Source organism: Mugil cephalus, chromosome 9, assembly GCF_022458985.1.
Source record: "Mugil cephalus isolate CIBA_MC_2020 chromosome 9, CIBA_Mcephalus_1.1, whole genome shotgun sequence".
Classification (NCBI taxonomy): domain Eukaryota; kingdom Metazoa; phylum Chordata; class Actinopteri; order Mugiliformes; family Mugilidae; genus Mugil; species Mugil cephalus.
The window spans coordinates 15283724-15294999 of record NC_061778.1 but is presented as its reverse complement, the minus strand read 5'-3'; the positions used below and the strand labels follow the sequence as shown (position 1 = coordinate 15294999).

The window sequence follows — 11276 nt, the reverse complement described above, 5'->3', positions numbered from 1 at the left end:
CCAAGACTGCAAGTTTAAACTATTATCAGAGTATACAGTATTAGCTGCATCCCTTTAATGTCTACGGTGGCCCTCATGGGACAAAGCCATCCACCTGAGACAAAAAGTGGTACTCACGATTTGCCTTTTTTTTTTTTTTAAACTTTCTCTGAATCTTCCATGCATCTCTGTAGATTTTGGATATATGGAGCATGTGACGGACTTTGATAATCCATCGGAAGATTAATTCCTTTGAGATGCTGCTCTCTCCTCGGTGTACACTACAGCTGTCCTGGGACCAGACCCAGCTGTGGGGCTGATAAACTGGATTTACAGTAGCAGGGATGACCCAGTCTGATTAATTCAAGCTCCCTCTGCATCAAACACAGTATAGTCGTCACGTAATCATTACTTTTAATTGGGTTATGGGATTATTACGCTTCACTTTGTTTCATTTATATTAAGGCCTGTCTCTTTAAACCAGTACTATATTCTCCATTTAATATTTATTAAATAAAACTGATATATTCTATTTCTATTTCAGCAACTTTTTTTATCTCATTCTCACATCTGTTAATCTGTATCGTAATGTGCTGGATTTATTCTGGTAAATTACTTTACTTACTTTTAATCCGTTATTCTCAGTTCACTCATTCATTTAACTCCAGCAAATGTAACAAAAGTGACTTTAACCTTTTTCTCCTTCTCACTGGAAGCACTTTCCGGCTGTGAGCGGGGCCTTCATGGATTCTCCGTACAATGGCAACACGTCCTTGCAGACGTCCACGTCCAACCTCAACGCCACCTACTCCCGACCCTCAGAACCGGAGGATGATGGGAAGGTGTCCAGCGACACCATCTGGCTGTGGATCGCCGTGCTGGCTACCATCGGCAACATAGTGGTGGTGGCCGTGGTCTGTGCCTGTGCCTTCTGACCGGACCGAGGAGCGGAGCAAAAATATACCGCTGCTGTTGGACATGGGAAATCTTGTACAGTATCATCTGAAAATATATTTTTCTTTAGAAAAGTCAAATGGCCTTACTTTTAAGTCCACCGCCCTTTGATTTTTTGCAGTGGATTTTTCATGGGATTTGTCATTTAATGAGATTTGAACATACTGGAAAACATGGCACTGACCAAACTCATATCGATATGTCATGAGTCATTACAACTTGTCTAAGCAGACGCCAAGAAAGCTGCCCAGAACTTATTTACTATTTATTTTAAAGGCTACAACCTACACATTACAGTTAAAAACAAGCCTAGTATATATGTCTTTGTCCATAGTTTAAAGATAGTCCTGCTATAAATCCTCTTATTACTGTTTTAAAATACATTAAAACACACAATAATGGCTCGGTTACTTACATTGTTCATTGTAGACACTACTACAGGGGTCTTCAATGTTTTTCAGGCCACAGACCCCCAACAGAGATTAAGTAGGGACCCCCTGCCTACTGTATGTGTTCCATGTTAAAGTAGTGCTATTTATAAATATACATTATTAATATTATTATTATCGTCATTTCCACTCAATATTAAGATATTCTATTAATGCACAGGTTCAAATATATACATATATTTTTTTTTTATTCCAAACATGTGCAAAAGTAGGGTTCATTTCAGATCTGGACTGAATAGGCTCTCTTCAAATCTGTGGGGCACTACTGCTTAAATGAGGCCACTGAAAGTAAATTCAGATGAGCTTGTTCTCAGATTTGCCCTTTAAAAAGTAAATGACTCACAGGGATGTTTACTTCACACCCCCTAAGAACAGCATATTAACATTTTTTTAACGAGCCCTTAACCCAGAACAAAATACTAAATTTATATTATATATATATATAAATATATTCGAGGCTGTGGGGAAGAAAGGGCCTTAATATATAGTTGTTGTTATGCAAGGCAAGCTGGTGTTATATAAACCCAGACTAAGCAGAGGTCAGAGTTTCCACCAACAAGGATTAGACAAGATCAGAGTTTGATCCCTAAGTGGGATCAGGAACCATAAAGAGATCCACTGTTGAAGCTGCACGTGATTTTAGATTCAGAGGTTAGAGGTTTGAACCCTGTGTAGATACTACTGACGATGCCTGACCTCGTAACTGAACTCCACCCTGTACTGTCTGCCCTGTTCTTTTCCTTTCTATTGTTTCTGTTCCTACATTTTCAGCACCCAGTGTGCTATTTACTCAACTAATTGTAGCCGATAAGATGAGCCAACTCTTCACTAAACTCCAGCATCTCATGGTTGGGATCCAGCTTCCTGTTCTTGCACCAGAATGTGGCAGATGGTTTTAAAGTAGGCCCTCGACTTAAGATGAAGGCAGGTGAAAGAATTAAATTCCAGCTTCAACTGGTGGTGGCTAGCTAACGAAACAAACACTCATTTTCTGCCTTTCAAAACGGACTTCTTACTAGTTGGTACAAGCTGGTGTGTTTCAAAAATAATACCATTACTGCACTTGACTGTTACACTTTCATGGTAAAGGTCTAAAGCAAAAATTGTACATCTACGCTGAGTTGCCCTGAGAGTCAGCATTTCAATCCAGAAAATGGAAATGCAGAGCCTCTTGTGTTAGCTCTACCAAGACATGCAGTTTGAAAATAAGCAGATATGTAAATATGTAACAGAAAATGCACTTACGCTAAAGACTAATGACTGCAAATGTATCGGCATCTCTCATATGCTCTTTGGCTGGAGAAGACAAACACACTATCCATTCATCCTTCCGTTTTAATCTCATGCAATCATGCTGTGACTAAGGCTTATTTCTTTCCATTTTCCGTTAGACAGCAAATTCTAATCATTCCTCAGTGTGCACAGAGACCCACGGCAATTTTAAAAGCTCCAGCCACTTGGCCTGACACACATTCTCGTCTTGCCTCAGCCAAAGAAACTGCGGCGCGGTTCAAAAGCCCAGGGGAAACCAACTCCTTTTTTTAGAAAGGAGCAGGCTTCAGCTGTGATTGAGCAGTGATTTGTTGAAATTTAACAAGCAAGCGAGGACGTTCCGGCAGCGTTACTGTTTCCCCATTATAAGGAGAGAGGCATCATTAGAAGAGGGTAGTGCCGTTTGCTTTCAGCTCCCTTCAGATCGCCGACGTGGTTATTGGAGAAATTAGCAGGGAGGCGGGAAGAGGACAAGCTGGTGAGAAATGAGAAAAGACGAGGGAAGATGAAGCGGCGGGAGGTCAAATGTGATGTAGAGTTAGGTAGAAGGAGGAAATGAGTGACACCTTTTACCCTAAAATACTAATTATTTAAAACGAATCAGCCCTCAGAGGTCGTCTTATACCTTCTAAGGCTACTCTTTATGCCACTGTGCCGTCTTGGCTGACCTATCAACGTGTCTTCCTGCATCATGTAGTCTTAAGTCAGTCCGGTCTTAAAGGCACGTGTTTTTGCATATGCATGTGTTTGGATGTTGAGATTCAGCCTCTGTGAACTGTGTCACCGGCCTGTCAGTCCTCCGCAGAGTCAACGAGGCGTGATGCCCCTTCTCCAGCTTCAGATCCAGCTTTGACTTCCCGCCTTCCTCGCTTGATCTTCCAGAGGGAGGTGTGCGTCCCTCAGAGGCTCTCGGAGCGGTCGCGGCAGATCGGATCTCCGTGGCTAACTTTATTAGAAGATGATCGCGCAGACAGAGTGACCCAACTGTCAGCTGTCGGGCGCAAGGGGACAGGCGGAGAAATGAGAAGGAAATAGTTCGTCATCAGGATCAAAACGAGTGAGGTGAAAGAGGGGGAGATGTGGAGGACAGGCTGAGGATAATGAAGCAGGAAACGCTCGTCTTCGTCACAGCTTCCAGCGTGCTTCCTCGAGACACCTGATAAGGGTGGGAGCGAGGAAATGAGTGGACAAGAGTGGAGAGAAGGATGATATTTGACAGGAAGAGTCGCAGCCTCTTATGTCGAGACGAGTGGGAATGGAATGAGTCGTGCACTCGTACAAACTTCAGTGAGAGGCTATTATGAGAGGAAGACCAATGAGGCCAGAATAGAAAAGTGTGCAGGAGTAAAAGAAAAAAGGGAAAAGGGTAATTAATGCATGGCTAAACACTGTAAATAAATTAAGGCGCTTAAAGGGGTAAAAGCAGATTCTTTTTTTTTTTACTTCAAATCATAGAAGAGACGCAGAAGGAGGAGAAATTAATACATTCATCTGAATAAATATGCGTACGTTTGTTTTCATGGACGATGTGCACATACATTAAACAAGGTCAAAGACATGAATAGACGTTCGCATCAGATTTAGCAGAAAGACAATTTCTTTCTGTTCCATCTGTTTCCATCTCTGAAAATAAAAAAAATAAAAAAAAAAACGACATCCAACACAGACCTACAGGACGTACAGAGGTGACTACATGACACCACGCTACAAACATTGCACAAAAATACACAAACACTACACACAAAACACAATCTAATCCTCTAACTGAGGCATATATACATAATACAAACAATAGCACATTATACTGGGGGATGCACGATGTATGGAAGATTGGTCTTGGGAAATAAAAGTTATTATCTCTTTATTCGGTCGGTTGAGGTGCAGGGGACCATGACTCTCCAGCAGTGACCTGAAGCATCTACTCCGCAGTGTAATTGGTGGATTCTTTCTGTGGAAGCATGAACCTTACAGTATCACACACAATCATATGATACTGACGGCATCGTTTGGACTCCTCAAAGAAGAAGGCACGTACTCCAGTATCTATTACTGCAGACGCCTTCCTACCTGGCAGTCTGGGATTTCTTTACACCGCTCCATGTTGCTGCTGACAAGACCTCTCTGTACAGTCACGCTAAAGTGAAGGATAACACCTCTGTACTTGTCTCCGTCTCCTGGTGCTAGTTAACAACTCAGCTCCTTAACAACAAGGTAAGAATAAAAAGGGCACTTGCTGCATTGCGCAGAGACCTTGTGTGCTCTTTCCTTGAATGTAGAGTTAAAAACCGAGTGGTCAGTGACAGAAAAACATAGAATCTCTACTTGTTTTTATCTCTTAAGAAGAACAAATCGTTATGAGTAGCGCTCTCCCCATCAGATCCTCATTTTTCTTTGAAGTAACTCCACATATTGGAGGCATTCTGCAATTAGAGAGGTGGGGGAACTTAAATTATGCATCAGTAGTGACTAAACACACCTGTTTTTCGAAAGCTATGCGCAGTTAAGGAGCTGAACAAAGGTTGCATTAATATGCTCTTGCGCAGTACATGCTCCAAGTACAAATATATCAATACTTACCGCTGGATGTGAACCCAAGATGGCAGTATAACAAGCTAAATGAACCAGAATAGTGAACTGACAGAGCAGCTGGAGTTCATCTCTACTCCTGTCTGGCTTCGTCCTGGGTCCACGTGCTAGGTTAACTGTGGTCAAACTTTTTCACTGTGTCTGTTTTGATGAATTTACTTTCCTTTCTTTTCCCTAAGTAGAGGATGAAACATTAAAAAAAGAAAAGAAAAAAGAAGCCCAGCCACTGTTGCATAATGCATGCTGCTGTATACTATTCCTCCTTTGAGTCACATTCTTCTCCTTCAATCTCTTCCTGTCTTCTCAAACATCCCTCCTTTCATGCATGTGAGGCACCAGACTGTGAAATACACATTGTGAAAGCCCTCCTCTGTACAAACAGATCACAGACGCTTTTTTTCCACACCAGGCCTCTGACGCGTCTCATCTTTTGTGTCCTCTCGCTGAGCATTCCTGTTGCTCATCATTATGTAACAGAAAGGTCTAAAACTTATAGATACGGTGTGCAGACGGGGTTGCCGGAGATTTCTAAAAAGCTTATTTAGATTTAGAAAAGCTGAATAATAAAATGATGCATAGTTACCCCCCTTATCATTTTAAACATTTTTTGTATAAGAATGTACTGAATCTATTTTTTTTCCTGGATGATCTCTGTACAGATTCTCATCACCAACCTTCACCGGAGAAGCACAAGATAAAAGAAACATCTCTGTCATCCAGAGAAACTGTGACTTTTTTTCTAAAAAAAACTCCAGGGAAAGTGGATTGGAATACTTTACTCATTACAGGTTAAAGGTGCAACGACATCTTTAAAAAGAAGAGGATTTGCATCAAGAGACATCGTTAGAATGGAACAGGAGAACAGTGGACGATCGGTTATTAAAATCCTTTTCCTTATCCGTGATGACCCTGGATCTTGTTTGGTGAAGACAGTTTAAAATTTGGTTTGAGTGTCTGTACTGGTGATCGATTTCTTGTGTGGACGAAATGGGGCCAGATGAGACATTCAAGCTGCAACCTCTAATACAAAACCAGTGTAATTTTTTTTTTTTTTTTTTTGAGAAAACCAAATTGTTGTTTGGCTTGTTTGGTTCTGGATGATGTGTTTGTACTTCTAATAAAGAGGCTTCACTGTGGAAGCTGGAGAAGTGGAAATTATATCTTCCAAATATTTACATAGTGCATATGAGACATTTGACATGTTTTTTTTGTTTTTTGTTTTTTTCAGACCTTTACTATCACACTGGATGTGAACCGATCCCTATACAAAAAGGTGAATGCACAGCAATGATATGACTGTAAACAACGTTGTGTGTGACTTAGTTGTCATGCATGGCTCTCTGTCCCTGCCTGTTCACGAATACATTATATATATAATATATGTATGTATATATTATATGCACCTGCAAATGACATGCTCATATATGTATCGCATAACATGCAATTATGTTTAGGGGCTTTGCTTTTCTTTCTCTCTATCAACATTTTAAGTTTTATTTAAGAATAATCATCTTTGTACATTTTTCCAGTCGTGTCATGCTTTTTAAAAAATAGTTTTGAAAAGTTTGCCGGTTCTACTGTACATCTCTGAATCACGTGTAATGTAACTTAATTAAACTAATAAGAATGTGAGACTGCCTGCTGAGACAGGTGTGTTAATGAAAGGTTACATCACTTTGAAAATCTTCAACATTTGATATGCTCCTACTGAACATGTCTTCGTGAGAAACTACTAACTGACAAACGCGTGAACAAACTGTGCACGAGACGTGTATAATTTGGATTATTACAGAAAAGGATGTTAATCTTTAAATTGATGCTGATCTCAAGTGACTATATTGAGGCGACTCCTGCTCAAATGACTATTTAAAATTCTCTAAAAGCCAGTGCCGCCGACTAATAAGTAAAGTATCACTTGTCTGTTTCCTGCAGAGGAATTTTAGAAGACAAAGTGGTGAGTTATTAGTTCTAATCACTGTCACATTATTGAGGACACGTCGTTATAGCTGGCTCCTTGCTTTGAGTGAATGTATGAAGTGGTCCTCGGATCTTTCTGTAAATGTGAGGCGACGTGCCCTCGCCCTGTAGCTGGATAATGTGAATTAATGCTAACGTGGCTTCATCATTATAACAATTCCTCTTCCTCTGACCACAGTGTGTTGTGTTAAGTGAACATAAAACATGTATTAACTCTCTTCAAAATTTGTGAGAATTTTTGAAAGAGTATCAGGTTTCATCTCAATACAATGTTCTGCTGCAAAACTTTTGGACCTGGTACTCAGGTGGATGTCACTTAGACGTGTACCACCCGCCTAGACCAGACCAGGCTCCCCCACCCCATAGCAATGATGGCAGCAGGTTTAGGAACAGCTCGAAAAATACGAAGGTGTTGACCTGGCTTCCAGTTTCATCAGATCCCAAAGTGATCAAGCATCTGTGGGATGCACTGGAATAAACCTGGTCCACAGAGGCCTCTCCCTTCAACCCACAGGACCCAAAGATGCCCACTAACAACATCCTTTTTCCAGATACCACAGGACACACTCAGAAGGCCCATGTCCGTTCTCTGATGAGTCACAACGGTTTTGGAGGCACAAGGGAGAGCTGCATTATATTAGGAAGGTGGTGGTAATGTTATGCCTGATCATTGTGTAAAGGCAGACATTTTTATTTATTTTTTTAAACTCTATTGAATGTAGATGAGAGCATCTGCAGTTGGAATAATGTGATTATGCACTTTTTTCATTTTATCCTAATGGACTCTTGATGCTATTTTAATGGAGTCATCACATTCTCGCAAACATCCACTAACTGACTGAATGATAACAAGAAATACGTCGGCTTAGCAAGGCATCGTCTAACCCAGCTTGTGTAGGTGCCTGTGCACACGTTTGCACTTGAGGCAATCCCAGACACTCCATCTGCAGTCCTGCCAGGCATTGTCGTCTTCAGGGAGATCTTCATACACCGAGAGGCTAAACGGGCCTGTGCACACCGACAAAAAAACAAAGCTCTCCGTATGAAAAAAATATGCAATCTTCATTTTCACGGAGTAACAAAGCATGTCGTCAGTGGAAAACGCGGGAGATATCTCTTTCCAGCAAAGTAAATCAATGCGAAGGCGCCATAAATTCAAGGTTGGAATGAAAACAAAAAGCATTCTCATAGAGGCTGCGTGGTGACTGAGCCAAAAACAATAATCAAGCCCGTTTGGCATTGCTTTTAATCTCTTCAAGGGGTTAGAGGCCAGGTCAAGAAAAGAGAAGGTGATTAGTGTTTGATAAACAAAGAATGAAGAAAAATCTTGCTGTTGTGGTACACGGAGAGCAGTGCCGCCTGACCTTACACACTTATCTTGAACTGTGACATAAACAAGATGTCAACGTGCAGCCATTTGTCAGATATGCAGTAGGTCATAGTTAACAGACAATATGGTTAGGAAAAATATCAGAGAACTGTCTTCCACCTGAAAAGCTTTGCATAGTTTAACATTTAAATTTGCATTTAATACCTGCATGAAATGTGTTAAATTAGAATTAGAATAATTCATTAAAGTCAGGTTTCATAGCACACCGATAAGAAATCTGTGCACCTTCTGATTCATTTCTCTTTCCTTTGGGCACAGGCGTGCACACGCTGTTGTGTTTTTATTGAATAAATGTCCCAGTCAGGCACAAAGATGTCTATATATGGCATGAGAAGTGCAGAGGGAAAACAATGATGTAAACTTGGCCCACTCAGACACAGTTTTTATTGGCAAAGTGACACTTAAAGATCCCCTTTATGCATATTCAAAGTTATTATACATCATTAAAAGTTCATTTGCAATGTACCGGCTTCATGCTTTCACATCACCTGACCAGACGTTTCTTCCAAACAAGCTGTAACACCACAAATCCTCCCAGTTTTCAGTTTCTCCTTAGCTGGTGAGTTTCGATGAATATGCTACTTGCCTGATTGTTGTTCAGTCTGTGCACTAGCAAACACAAAAGGATTATGTTGTGTTTTCAAATTAAATTTAATTGAGATGGTCTTTGTGTCTGAATACCATCATTCGAGTCCTGCAGGATTTAAACTTAGGTGATGATTCTGCAGAGAGCAGTTTATGTCCAGCACCAACATGACGTCTCAGCAGGGGTGTGGTGGGTGTCTGCGCCGTCGTCATCTCTCATACTGGAGACATGAGTCTGCATCCTTCCTCAGACCAAACATTCACAGACGGTAATGTAGAGCTTTGCAGAATTGTCCAGCACCAACATTTTATGTCATGCACAAAAACATTCTGAAATGTATTCACATTTTGAACCCACAAAGAACAAACAAACAAACAAAAGATCAACCAAAGAAAACTGACGCTAACTTAGATGACTTTCTGGAATAACTTTAAGGCTTTAGAAAAGAACGCAGGCAAACAATTGAACTAAAAAAGGATGAGTGTAGAGACCAAAAGTGCATTTGAGGTCATGACAAGGCCAGTTGGTTACATTCACTGGCACAGAGTTGGACGATGGGCGTAAGATTTGCAACATCTTGTTGTGTGTGTGTGTGTGTGTGTGTGTGTGTGTGTACAGCTATCTTTCTGAGGACCAGTCCTCACTCCTTTGCAAGGCTGTTTGAAGGGTTAAGACTGGTTATGGTTAGGATTAGGGTTAGAGTTATTGAGATGGTTGAGGGTTAGGTGCTCAGTAATGCATTATGTCAATGAAAGTCCTCACAAAGATAGCCATACAACCGCCTGTTTGTGTGTTTAAGATGATAAATCAAAGAGAGATGAACTGAGGGTCAGTGCGCTCACTTGCCTAGATAGCAAAGTTGCACTTGTGTGTGTGCGCGCGTGTTTGCGTCTGAGTGTCTTTTCCAGTAAGTAAAGAATTACTCACTCCCTTAGTCATTCTAAAGATTAGCACATTTTACAGGCTGAGAGTAAAAACACACATCTGCAGGAAGAGCTTTTTGGTTTTGTGGCCCACTCACATAAACGGACACACACAAACCATCTCGCCACACTCTTTAACACAAAATGATCTCTCTTAACTGGCTTCACTGGAGAACGCCTAAGTGTCCATTTGTCTGCTTAATCTTTCGGAGCATCAGGCTGTGGATCACGACTCCGTTCATGAGTGCAAAAAGCGTCCGCCATCCATATGGGAGTCACTCTCTGATGTGAAAGGTGGCTCTGCATTAATGGGACGCAGATGGCAGTGGTATGTCTGTATATGCACACGCACACACTCATACAAATACAAGAAGCCACATGCACATGGATGCGCTGCTTGTCCACTGTGTGCACATTTTATTAACATTTGTGTAGCAACACACCATGCGAACGCACAAACCCGTTTTGTTGCCTTCGTGGATACTGTTTTCATATTTGCCTACGATTATTTAAATCTAGAATAAATTGGACATTGAAGTTTTACCTCGTTATCCCTAAAAATAACTGCTTTCCAGCAAACGACACTGGCCAGCATGCACTCTTTTAGCTCTATTTTAGTCTCCACCAGCGCATTAAGTTAAATTTCTTTGTTCTTTCACTGCAAAATGCTGCACTTTTTTTCCCCTAGTTAGTCCCTTACTTTATCGTCTGGCACTAAAAGAGCTGTGTACACTGAGTTCTTAGCTTTTTTTTGCTGAACACAGCTGTCTGCTGCGGTGTAACTGAGAGTGAACTTAAGTCTGCAGGGCTGAAGGGATCTAAAAAAGTGAGGCGATAACTCACTTTGTTGATTATAGCTACTTCTGTGAATTATGAGAAGACGGCAACGTCCAGATTCATCAATAATAAAACTATCGACAATGTGAAATAATAACTTCTTTTATGACAATTTTTTTTTCCGCTTCAAGATGAAAATAATCTAGCAACAGATGCTTGAAGCAGCGTAATTAGATGCAAATGTTGGTCTGTTGTTTAGCATAAGATTTCAGGTTTTGGAATTGTGCCTGGGGAATCCATTTCTCTCTACTTCCAGCACACGTCCCGATTCATCTGACCACACGTACACACACACATATACGCACACACACACACACAGACGC

At 41.0% G+C, this 11276-nt stretch overlaps 1 long non-coding RNA gene across 1 annotated transcript; it reads left to right on the top strand.

Annotated features, from left to right (window-relative positions):
• The first annotated feature begins 913 nt into the window (after positions 1-913).
• LOC125012983 lies at positions 914-6872 on the top strand. The gene is made up of 2 exons (XR_007113344.1): positions 914-4865; positions 5900-6872. It is a non-coding gene; the product is annotated as an uncharacterized LOC125012983 (long non-coding RNA).
• The last annotated feature ends 4404 nt before the right edge of the window (positions 6873-11276 follow it).